Source organism: Monodelphis domestica, chromosome 7 (genome assembly GCF_027887165.1).
Source record: "Monodelphis domestica isolate mMonDom1 chromosome 7, mMonDom1.pri, whole genome shotgun sequence".
NCBI classification, from domain to species: Eukaryota; Metazoa; Chordata; class Mammalia; order Didelphimorphia; family Didelphidae; genus Monodelphis; species Monodelphis domestica.
The window spans coordinates 170,531,998-170,545,451 of NC_077233.1; the positions used below are offsets into that span (position 1 = coordinate 170,531,998).

Below are 13,454 nucleotides of genomic sequence, written 5' to 3' on the forward strand. Positions count from 1 at the left end.
AAGGGAGAGGGAAGAAATCAAATATCTAGGACCGTAAGAAACAAACTCTTCTCCCTAACTCCTTATCTCACAACTTTTCATCTTACAACTGCTTGACCTCATCCACTATTTCCTCCTTTGTTCCAAACTCCATTGAAAATTTGCATTTTCTTTTTGTAAAATCCAGTCCTACTATTTTGTACCCTGGATCTCTTTCCTTCCTATCTTCTGCAGATTGCTCCATAGTCATCCCTCCTCCAACTTGCAGTCCTTATTCAACTATTGGTTCCTTCCATACTTACAGTTTTGCCCAAATCTTCCCCATACTTAAAAAAAAAAACAAAAACAACTATAGATTTTACCATTCTTGTTAGTTTCTTATATCTCTTTCCCCTTTTCAACCCAAACTCCATGAAAAAGTCATCTTCCTTTCCTCATTCTCATTTAAGCACTCTGAAGTCTGGCTTCTAACTTCATTGCTCAATTAAAAGTCTTTTCTTCAAAGTTAACAATTATTTTTAAACTGATAAAACTAATGGTCTCTTTATTTTTCATTCTTCTTGACCTCTCAAAACCTTTAAACATTGTTCATCATCATTTCCTGCTTTATACTCTCTGGATTTTTATCAATCTGCTGTCTCCTGAACTTCCTGTTCTCTTTAAAGTTTCTCATTTAATGACTTTATCAATTCCTATAGGTTTAATTTTAATCTGTAAGCAAATAATACCCAGATTGAGATATTAAGCTTTAGTTTTCTTTCTTCATCAGTGCCTATTAGCAAGTGCCTATTAGTCATTTTCAAATGGAAGTTCCATATGTACCTCAAATTCAACATGTCCAAATTAGGGACATTATTTTTCTTCCAAAAGCTACTCCTCTTCCAAATTTCCCTTTTATTGTCAGAGGTACTCCCATCCTTGTACTTCACATCCATTTGAACCTATGTTCACAATCTTAATGTTATTAACTCCTTACTCTGTGCTTACTTCATATATCCATTCAGTTGCCATATCTTATCATTACCAACTACATTATCTGATGCATCTGACCCCTTCTTTCTTCACACATTAGTTCACTTCACCTCTTTTAAAAAAATATCATTTTATATTTCCACAATTACACATAAAGACAATTTTAACATTCATTTTTTTAAAGTTTTGAATTCCAAATACTCTCCCTCCTTTCCACCATGCATCTCCATCCTTCCCCCCTCAAAACAATAAATGATCTGATATAGATTTTACATGTGCAACCATATGAAACATTTTTCCATATTAGTCATTTTGTGGAAGAGATCTAAAATGAAAAAAAGAACTAGAAAGAAAATAAAATATAGTTATGTTTCAGTCTGCATTCAAACTTCATCAGTTCCTCCTTGAAGAGCAGATGGCATTTTTCATAATGATTCTCTGGAATTGTCTTGGATCATTGCATTATTGAGAATAACTAGGTGATTCATAGTTGTTTGTCAAAAAATATTGCTGTCACCGTGTACAGTGTTCTATTTTGCTCACTTTACTTTGTATCAGTTCATGTCATTTTCCCCAGATTTTGTCTCTTCGCTTCTTGATGTTGTAGCAGTAGCTTTCTATTTGGGTTCTTCTATCTTAAATCTTCCCCCATTTCAATTTATTTTTGTATGAGTGTAGAACACAACTTACAAAACGATTTTTCTGAAAGATAGGTCTGACCACATCACTTTCTTATTTGTAAAGAAGTAAACTATTACTTCTAGAATCATATATAAGTTCCATTGCCTGGCATTTGAACTTTTCATAACATGAACCTTTCTTTTCCATTTTTCTTAAACACCACTCCCCTTTATATACTTGGTTATCCATCTGGACTTGTTCCTCACTTATAACTTTCTATTTCTAGCTCCTTGAAGGCAAGGACTTTGTCTTCTTTTTGTAGTGCCAGGCCCAGGGATGGTACCTGATATATTTATCTCCTCTTACCATATTTTCATATTGGCTATTTCCTGTGCCTAGAATGCTCTCCCTCTTTACTTCCTTCTCTTAGAATATATGATTTCCTTTTACAACTCAGCTGAAACAGGTCTTTCCTTTTTCCCCAAATTATTGCTTTCCTCCTAAAACTACTTTGTATCCATTTTGTATATGTTTTCTCTGTGCTCGAGAGGAAGCATAATAGAAAGGATCCAAAACTGGCCTCAAGGCCAGACCAAGGTGCAATTCCTGCATCTTGGTAGATAATGGCTGTGGGATCTGGGAATATCACTTTAATTTCTCAGGGCTAAAGGCAACTCTCTAAGACTATAAGTTACAGAAAAGGTGCCAACCTACATTTGTAGAGGGAACTTCTTCATATAGGAGTTCTCTGTATCAATGAAATTGATCTACGTGGTGAAATGAGATGTTGCTTAAATACTTAAATATGAATCTCATTATTTAGTTTATTGAGAGCCCCAACGCTATGGATTTCTTTTAATAACATGAAATTAAATATAAAAGAAATGTTTAAAAATGTCTTCAAGAAGAGAAAAGAGCCCTCTAGAAATCAAAGCAAATTCCTTCAACTATACATTGAGGGGTTTTTTTTTGTTTGTTATTCTAGTTTGCTTCATTTAAACTCTCAGAAACCAAATTTTCCCATTTGTAAAATGGGGAAATATCAGTATTTCCTATTTTACATTTTGATGTGGAGATCAAATAGTATAATGTAAGTAAAAGTGCCCTGAAAATTGAAATGTCATATAAATATTATTCATTATTATACATTATTTTCATATTATAAATTACATATTTATATGTATAATATATAACCCCATTATATATTAAATTTTTATATTTTTACTTCATATTATAAATACTTTCATATTATAATTATTCACATAAAGAGAGGGGGAAGTTGGGAGCAGGTTTACTCCTTTTTCCAGAATTTAATCTTGTTCTTGCTTGTTCATTTAGCCCCCATTTCTTTCTCTGGTTTATGTCTTCCCATTGACAGGTATCACAGAGCAAAGAGGACCAGAGATTGCTGCATAAAAGATAAAAGATAAAAATCCTAGCAATGTAGACTTTCACCAGACACAGAAACAAAACTCTCCTTTCCAGGCTCTTGCTTAAAATTTCATTCAATTGAGATATCATTCAAGAATTGGAGATAAAGATGGCGTTTTTAGTGTTTCCTTAGTCACAACAAAATTTCCCAGAAGAGCTTCCAAGCGCTAAGGTAGGTGCTGTGGCATTTGAAGAGTAGCTGATGGAGGATGTATTTTTAAGTTGCTTCAGTGAATATATATATACATATACATATACATATACATACACATATACATATACATATACATATACATATATATACACACACATACATATACATATATATATATATATAAAATACATAATAGCTAAAAGAAAGAAAAGGATTAAGAGTTTCCATACATATCACAAGGAGAATTTTTGATTGAGAGATTCTGTGACTGTTTAGGTTTACTGAAATAATACTATTTGCTTCTTTTAGCAGTGCTAAGGAAAAATTAGATCAGCAACCAGAACTCTGCATTCTAAGGACATAGGAAACAAATTTTATGGTCAGAACTTCAGTCTGAGGGCATCCAGTATTCCCTTGAGGGGAATGAATATTTTTATAGTGAAATAGTATTGCCTTAATTCACACCTGAGCACTAGCTAGCGGGGAAGCCCAATTTTTTTTTCAAAATTGGTTGGCTTTAGAAGGAATTGATAAAAAGGAAGATAGGTGAATGTCTCTGATTCAAAAATTCTCCTTGTAATATGTATGGAAGCTCTTAATCCTTTTCTTTCTTTTAGCTATTATATGACTTTGGCAGATTTGAGTTTATGCTTAATTTATTAAGTTAAAAATCAAAATACATGGATACTTTGTTTCAGACCTCTGCTTACAGCAGTATGTGAACTCATGGGGTGGAGACTTTCTTAAATGATCCAGATAAATTACTGGTTTGTTAATTTATAGTCTTAAAAACTATATGACAAATTAAGCAACTGACTGAAGGTCACATAGCTGCTAGTGCTTTCACCTTTTAAGATTACCTTCCAACCACTCTGTATGAATCTTGTATTTTCATAATCACATTCACCTTTTCCCTCTTTAGAATGTAAGCTATTCAAAGAGAGAGACTTGTTTTTTTTCTTCTTTGTATTATTAGAACCCATTATGGTACTTGGGACATGGTTGTTTGGTTGATTGCAAGGCATTGGACCTACAAAGACAAAAATGAAACAGTCTTTGTCTTTATTAAGCTCACATTCAGTTGAGGGAGACAATGTGTCCATATGTAAGTGTATAGGTGGGGATTTTTATTCCAACCCAATCAATTAATTAATTATACAGATTTATCAATTGGATAAATCAGTTGAATTAAATTAATTAATTAACACAGATTTATCAATTGAATAAATCAATTGAAATATAAACTGAGTAACAAGTTCTAACCAGTTTGGAAGCAGTGAAGCGCTTTGGTCATTAGATAAAACAGATAGTTCCACACACAAAATATCTTGCGATAGGCAGAAATAATCAGACACACTTCTGGACCTATGATAGCACTCCAAGCCAGTAAAGAATTGGAATTCAGCAATAAGCCAGTTTGGTGAATGTTTCTTCAGGGAAGGCCTCTTGTTAAGAGAATTGCTAGGGCATGGATAAAATCAAAGGAGAGGAGACAAGTTTCTTTCCTTTCCCATTGCTGTTGATCAGGTAATGAGCTTCAGAATTTTAAAAGGTTGAAAGATGAGAAGTTCTCATTGCTAAATTGGTAGCAGTATTTCTCCAAACCATAGTGTCTAGTGGAAGCACCTTGCACTTGGAAGTGAGAAGAACAATTTAGGGATAAACTAAATATGACAGACAGTAAGGAAAATTTTAGCAAGTTGGCAAAGAAAGTGGTTGTGAGTATGCCCAGCTTTCCTATAATGCTTTAAAAAAGACTTAAGCATCTTTTTTTTTTTAACCATGAAGCTATTTTATCAATTACATGTAAACAAAGTTCCCCATAAGTTTTCTGAACTTATATAATCCAAATTTTCTTCCATTCTCCCTCCCCTCCCCATTCCTGGAGCTAGCAAGCAATTCAATCTGGTTATATATGTATTAGCATGCAAAATATATTTTCATATTGATCATTTTTATAAGAAAGTAATCGTATAAAACCAAAACCCCAAAACAAAAAAACAAATAAACTAAAGTGAAAAATCACATTCTTTGATCTGTATTCCTAGTCTAATAGTTCTTTCTTTGGAGGTGGATAACATTCTTTGTTATAAGCCCCTCATAATTGAACTGGATCATTATATTGCTGAGAGTAGCTAAGTTTATCACAGTTGATCATTCCACAATATTGCTGTTACTATGTACAATGTTCTCCTGATTCTGCTTATATATGCATATTAGAACACTGACAATAAAATAAAGCTAGAGGAAAAGGGGGGAAAAAAACCTCACCAGGCAAAATGTCATAGAAAACCTACAGAAAATGGTAGAAATGAGTAAAGAAAAAATGATTCCAATACAGTGAATAAATACAGTTAAATTGAGAAGAAATCTCAAGGAGGACAGAATGTGGCTAGTAAGACAACTCTACCTCTAGAAGAGAGAATAGACATGCATACTGCAATTGAGTTTGAATTTGCTCAAGGAAAAATGAAAGAGGATAGTGTCTGAAGGTGTGTATGCCAGAGTCAGATCTGTTCTGTTTGCTTCCCATCTATAGATGGAACAAGGAACATGACTAGGAGCCAACTAGCCAGCTAGTTAGGTCACTCTAATCCTGGAACCTGGTCAGATCCAGCATGGGTAGAATTTGGAGCCTGTGGTTGTGTACCCAGGAAGGGCGGTCATATCAAGGGCAGATCTATAGTTCTGTTGCTCTAACCTTGGAATGGTACTATAGATTCAGTCTAAAAACTGGGGCTGAAATCTGGAAACTAACTAGGAGAAATAGCACCAGAGGTGAGGCTGCAGTTCTGTCTTTGATTCTCAGAGCCTTCCAACTAGGAAATGGACTAGAGATAGCAACTGTCTATTATAGCTCCATCCAAGAGTGGTAAACCTTTATTTATGTCACTCAGAGCCAAACCACGTTGAGGGTCTACAAAGTTCAGATCAAGAGAGAAACAATCCTTAACCTGAGTTGCCCTAGAGATTTTAAATAAAATATTTGCCAAGAAACTATAGCAACATATCGAAAAATTATATACTATATCCAGATTGGATTTATACAGGGAATTCAGGATTTGTTCAGTATTAAACTGCACATATAATATACCACATTAATAGCAATACTTATGAAATCATTTATCAATAAATGGTGAAAAAGCCTTTGACAAAGTACAGTTATTTCTGTTAAAAAATACTAAAATGGATAGATGCATATTTTTAAAAATATAGTATATATCTAAAACCAAAGGGCAGAAATACATATATGTATATATGTATATGTATGTTTGTGTTTGTGTATTCCAGTAAGATCAGAGAGTAAAGCAAGGATTTCAAGTTATTACCATTATTATGTGATATATAATGCTAGAAATGCTCACTAGGGCAGTAAGACAGGAAAAAAAGACATTTAGAGAATAATCATATATAGAAAGGGCAACTAGATTATGTAGTTAATAGAGTGCCAGACCTAGAATGAGAAAGACTCATCTTCCTCAGTTCAAATCTAACCTCTGACACTGCCTGTATCATTCTGGGCAAGTCACTTAGCTCTTTTGGCCTCAGTTTCCTTATCTATAAAATGAGCTGGGGAAGGGAATTGCCAGCCTCTCCATGAAGAGTAAGACATAACTGAACAAATAAAGGAGAAGTCAAATTATTATCTTTTGTAGATGATAATGGTTTCTTTAAAAACTGTAAAGAATCAACTAAAAATTAATTGACATAACTAAAGCAATATTGTAACATATTAAGCAAATCCACATAAATTATCAACATTTTACATATTGTTAACAAAACCCAGCAAAAAACAATTCCATTCAAATGACTACAGAATATATAAAGTATATAGTAGTCTACATATGAATATATACACAGGAACTAACAACTACAAAATACTTTATGTTATACCTATCAAACTACCAAAAATTATTTTATAGAATTAGAAAAAGTTATTACAAAGTTCATCTAGAAGAACAAAAGATCAAGAATATCAAGGGAACTAATGAAAAAAAATGTGAAAGATGGAGGCCTAGTGTTAACAGATATCAAACTATACTGTAAAGCAGGGATCATCAAAACAATGTGGTACTGTTTTAGAGAAAGAAAGGTGGATTAATGGAATAGACTTGGGGTAAATGACAGTAGAAAGATAGTATTTGATAAACCCAGAGATCCCAGCTTTTGGGATAAGAACCCACTATTTAACAAAAACTGCTGGGAGATTTGGAAAATAGTAAGGGAGAAATTAGGTTTAGATCAAGATCTTATACCCCATACCAAGATTAATTCAGAATGGGTAAATGACTTGAAATAAAGAAGGAAACTATAAGTAAATTATGTGAACATAGAAGAGTATGCCTATCAGATCTGTGGGAAAGGAAGGAATTTAAGACCAAGCAGGAGAAAGAGAACACTACAAAATATAACATGAATAATTTTGATTATATTAAATTAAAAAATTTCTCTACAAACAAAACCAATGCAACCAAAATTAAAAGGGAAGCAACAAATTGGGAAAAAATTCTTATAATATAAACCTCTGAGAAAGGTCTAATATCTCAGATTTATAAGGAGCTAAATCAATCGTACAAAAAATCAAGCCAAACTATAGCAACAGGCAGTTTTCAATGGAAAAAAATCCAAGTTATTAACAACATTTAAAAATGACTAAAATAATTAATAATTAAGGAAACTACAAATTAAAGCAGTTCTGAGAGTCTATCTCATAGCCATTAGATTTGCTAAGATGATAAAAGAAAAAATGACAATTATTTAAGGTGTTTCATTAAAACAAGTATAACAACATGCTGTTGGAGCTGTGAATTGGTCCAGCTATTCTGGAAAACATACTATAAACCAAAGAAATCAAAGAAAGGGAAAAAGGACCTATCCACATGTACAAATATATTTATGGCAGCTTTTTTCATTGTAGCAAAAAACTATAAAGGGGAAACCACCAATTAGGGAATGGCTAAGCAAAATTATGGTATATGAATATAATGGAATATTATTTTAACATAAGAATGGCTAAATAGATAGTTTCAGGGTGAACTGGGAAGATCTGTAAGACCTAATGCAGAGTAAAATGGGCAGAACCAGGAGAATAATTTCTATTACTACATCAATTTAAGGGCAGTTAAGTGGCACAGTGGATAAAGCCCAAGCCTAGAACCAGGAATACTCATCTTCATCAGTTCAAATTTGATCACAGACACTTACCAGCTGTGTGACCCGTGGGCAACTCATTAAACCTCGTTTGCCTCAGTTCCTCATCTGTAAAATGAGCTGGAGAAGAAAAAGCAAACTGCTCCAGTATCTTTGCCAAGAAAACTCCAGATGGGGTCATGAAGAGTTGGGCACAACTAAATAACCAAAAGTATGAAAGGCCATTTTGGAGTGAAGAGCAGTGGATTCCCAACTGACCCAATGCCAAATTTAAGAGTTAGTCTCTTAAAGCATCAGTTTATGTTATTTTCAGCATTCAATATTTACTCATAGTTTTCCATTTGTACCCAAGAAACCCTTTTTTAAAATGTTCTTTATTGAAATAAGGTTTTTTGAGGTAATACCTCAGACCCTCAGTTGGATGATTTTATGTTTAACTTGTAGGTGTTGCTTCTCTTAAGTAAAATACTTCTACAAAATTAGGTAAATACCCAACTCATATCTGCATAACACCTGAAGTCTTATGATTAGTAGTTTTGTTTGCTCAGTGCTATACTGTACCACATTTACCCACAAAACCAGGAAATAAGCCAGATATTTTCTATGAGGAATCATCATAGAGCTGTACCTCACGAGACCCAATGAGAAGCTACCTCTAATTTTGGACATTTGAGAACATTTCCATTACATGAAAAGGATCTCCATTTGACCTGGTCTATGATTATATTTGCTTAAAAAGTGGAAAAAAATCCCAAAGTTGGGCAATTTAAACTCTGGGAACCAAGTATCTTATAAAAATTTTCCACTCTAGCTTTCTTTATGGCACTTTGTCATACTTGGGGGTAGTCTTTGTAGAATTTTCTTTAAGAGAGTGATAAAAGGAACATCCTGATTAAAGATCATCAAGGTAAGTGATTTAATTTTGAAGATGCTTTAAACAAAGACCTCATACCTATCTTTAGCCAAAGGTAAGGATAAAATGTTTCAAATCTATGTGTTCTCAGAAATGGGAACAAGGTAACTGCAATATGTTGGAATTTGTTGTCCAAAGTTGCACTAAGATAGTACAGAACAGTAAAGTTTTTTGGTAGTGTGACATTAAACATTATTTTCTTTCAGAAAATATAATGGCTTCCTAAGACAGTGCTGTTAGAAGAGTCATTCTTGTTTGTTTTGTTTTCATTCCTCCACTATTATCCTATCCCTTCTCTGCCCAATTTAAAATGCTTTGCTTTTTGTCTGACAGGCTTGACCTTGGAGGATATAGCACGGGCCATTTTATATTCTGTACATAATGGAAGAGATCTTTCATTGCATCATAGTTTATAGTACTCTCAGATTTTGAGTTTTAATACGTGTTACTAGCTGTTTCTTAGATACTTTGGATGTAGTAGAACCAATATTTATCAAACAATTGGATCTTACTGGTCATATGGTCATAGATTTTGAGGGAATAGGGACCAATTCATCCAGTCTAAGCCCCTCATTTTTCAGATGAAAAAACTACCCTCAGAACCTAAATACAGGATAAATAGAAAATAATTAAGATAGGGAAGGAATTAGAATTAAGAGGGTTTGGGGAAAACTTTCTGTAGAAGATGAGATTTTAGTTGGAGCTTAATGGTAGCTAAGAAAGCCAGGAGGTAGAGATGAGAAGAGAGAACATTCTAGGCATGGAGGACAACCAGAATGTCCAGAGCTGAGGGATGGAGTATCAGGAGATCATTGTCACTGGACTGAAGAGTACATGGCAAGATGTAGGTATAAGAGAACTAGAAAGTTGTGGAGTAGAGGTGAGGACTAGTATATAACAAACAGGATTTTGTATTTGATCTTGCAGGGGTGATAGGAAGCCTCTGGATTTTATTGAATAGTGGGATGACATGATTGGATCTTCACTTTAGGAAAATCACTTTGGAAGCTGAATGAAGGTTGGGACTAGAGTGGGCAAAGACTTGTGGAAGACAGCCCCACCAGAAGGTTATTGCAGTAGTTGAAGTGTGGGGAGATGAGGGCCTGTACTAGAGCAGTGGCAATAAGGGAACAGGAACTTATTCAAGAGATATTACAAAGGTGAAATCAATAGGCTTTGGTAATAGATTGGATATAGGAAGTAAAAGGTAGTGAGGAGTCAAGGATGACACCCAGGTTGCAAGCCTGGCAGGACTGGGAAGATGGTAGTACTCTACATGCTAATAGGGAAAGTTAGAAGTTTTTGGAAGGAGGAGTAGCAATTTCAGTTTTGGACTTGTTGAGTTTAAGATGTATATTGGGCATCCAGTTCAAGATTTCTGAAAGGTAGTTGGAAATTCATGATTGGGGTTCTGCAGAGAGGTTATAGGGCTAAATAGGTAAGCTTCAGAATTATTAGCTTAGAGATGATAATTAGATCCATAAGAACTGATGAGATCACTTAGTGTAGTAGTATAAAGAAAAAAGAGGGTGCAGGTCAAAGCCCTTTGGGAATCAAACTCATCCAATCCAAGCCCTTCATCTTACAAATGAGATAACTGAGATCCAAAGAAGTTAAGTGACTTATCTATGGTTACACAGGTCAGAGCCAAAAGTTGAACCTGTTGTCCAACAAAGTTGATTTTGTTGAGAAAAGAGCAGTCAGAAGAACCTTTCATGGTAGGGAAATCAAGGATAAGAACTCTGTAGGAAGAGGAGTTATCAGAAATGAGAGAGTCAAATAGAATGAGGATTAAGGAAAAAACACAGTTAAGAAATTGGCAATAAACTTGGAGAAAGCAGTTACTTGGAGAGGGAATGACTGGATGAATACTCGTCAATGGAGACTGAGAAAGAGTGATCTGATAGGTAGGAGGAAACCAGAAGAGAGTGATGTCCGAAAAACCTAGAGAGAAGAAAGTATTAAGGAAAAGAGAGTAATCACTACTCATTTCTCTACCAAGGCTGAGAGATCTCGAAAAATGAGGATTGAGAATAGGATGTTAGATTTGGCTATTAGGAGATCTAGGCTATAGGTAACTTTGAAAAGAGCAGCTTCAGTTGAATGATAAGGTTGTAAACTAAATTGTGTTAAGTGAGTGAGGAGAGGAAGTGGAGGGGCCTATTTGGATGACTTTCTCAAGGACTTTAGCCACAAAGGGCAGAAGAGATGTAGGATAATAGGTATTGAGAATAGAAAGATCAAGTGAGAAGTTTTTGAAGATGGAAGACAGAGGTTTATTTGAGGACAGTAGGAAAGGAGTCAGTAGATAGAGAAAGATTGAAGATAAGTGAGAGTGGGGATAACAGAGGAGGCAATCTATTGGAACAGATAGAATGGAATGGAATTGTTTGTGCAGGTAGTTGGGGGTTAGAATTATGTGAGACAGGAATGAAAGTAAAGAATGGTAATAGGCATCTGAGTGATAAGAAATGAAGAGGGAAGAAGAAGAGGGAGCTCTTGTTGAATGGCCTTAGTTTTTTTAGTAAAATATGAAGCAAGGTATCAGCTGATGGGATAAGGAAAAGAGGAGAAATGGAAGGTTTGTGGAGAGATGAAAATGTTTAGAAGAATTTCTGTAGAGTGAGATTATGTGTTGATAAAGAGTTATAAAGGATTGTCTTGTATAAAAATTTAAATTAATCACCAGTAATTAAAATATTATATTAAAAAGATTTATTAATGATCATTAGAAATAAAGAAATAAAAAGGTAACAAAATTTCAAAAACCATGTGCCCATGGCTAATCAGCCTGTTCAAAATCCCTGTTTACCACAACAGTCGCCAACAGGAAGCCAAGAGGCTATACCAGGAACACCTGCTAAATTTATCCCTCTGCCTACAGGAAGTACAGGAAATCAATGGGCTCCTGGGAAATGCAGTTTTTAGGGTTAGGGTAACAGATTTACATTACACACTTGTGTCAGTGAGGGTCCAATTAAAGTCTTCTAACATATACTTCTAATTAGTGCAGTCAGACTGGTTGCCTGATTTTCTCCCATATGTGTGTATGAGCAAAAGCAATGGATGGTGGAAATGATCCAAGTCTAAGGCTTGGCAAAACATTAAGGGTGGAGTGAAGGTTTTTCATTGCTGGAGGAGACCCGAGCATATTAGTATGTGTTAGGGGAAGAATTTGGTATGTAATGAGAGATTTGTGATTTAAAGAAAGAAGAAATGATTGATGTGGTAAACCAGAGGAGATAGGAGAGGCTAGGATCAAGACCATAATCAGAGGAATCTTTATCAAATACTAGAGCAAAGGAGAAGAGATGGAGGATGATAAAGAGGGATTTTGAGATGTAGTGTAATAGAGCTAAGGGAATTAGTAGAGAATTGGCTATTTTCTTAGTAAAGGATATCAGTTTGAAATAGTTGTTGAGGCGAATATTATAGATCAGTGATGGTGAACCTTTTAGAGACTGTGTGCCATGCTCCCCATAAGTGCCAGTTGCATCCCACTCCCTATACCCCTTACCTGAGGGGAGGGAGAAAGCACTCACATGGTGCTGCTGGAGGGAGGGGTAGAGAGAGAGAGGGGAGTAGTGGGAGAGGGAAGTGGACAGAGTGTTCTAATCCCCTCTAGCTCTACAGTCTGCGAGCTGCCCACCTTACCCCAGACTGGGGAGGGAGGAAGCACTTCCATTGGGCTGCTGGGCAGAGGTGGGTGGAGTGAAAAAATGTCCTCAGTGCAGGTGAAGAGGGGGAGGGGAGCAGCTCCGCCTGAGTCCCTTTACCTTTCTAGAAACAAACTCTGATGTATGTGTGTGTGGGGGGGGGGGTTGGGGAGATGCATGCCCACAAAGAGTGCTCTACATGCCATCTTTGGCATGTGTGTACTAGGTTCTGTAAGAAATTAAATATAGATTTTATGTTAAACATGAGAATTCTAAAGTAATATTGTGGTTGCCGATTTAAAGATATTATAACTTAAGTCAAAAATGACTTTAGTAGCTTTATTTACAAAGAGGTGGAGTGAAAATGGAAAAGGTAGCTAAAGAGACAGGTTTTATTTATTTATTTTTTTATCAGTCAAAAAACATTTATTTGTAACTGTTGTTCAGTTGTATCCAACTCTTCGTGGCCCCTTCTAGAGTTTTCTTGGCAAAGATACTAGAGTGGCTTGCCATTTCCTTCTCCATTTCATTTTACAGATGACGAACTGAGGTGAAGTGACTTGCCCAGAGTTTCACA

At 35.1% G+C, this 13,454-nt stretch overlaps 1 protein-coding gene across 7 annotated transcripts in view; it reads left to right on the forward strand.

Annotated features, from left to right (window-relative positions):
* The window catches only part of LOC100028308 (phospholipid-transporting ATPase FetA-like), a 266,846-nt gene that overhangs the window by 1,983 nt on the left and 251,409 nt on the right, over nucleotides 1-13,454 (forward strand). For all 7 annotated transcript variants that reach the window (XR_008913609.1, XM_056806042.1, XM_007498811.3 and 4 more), the window contains exon 2: nucleotides 2,951-3,175. The gene's annotated coding sequence lies outside the window, so the exon portion shown is untranslated. The remainder of the gene's footprint in view (nucleotides 1-2,950; nucleotides 3,176-13,454) is intronic.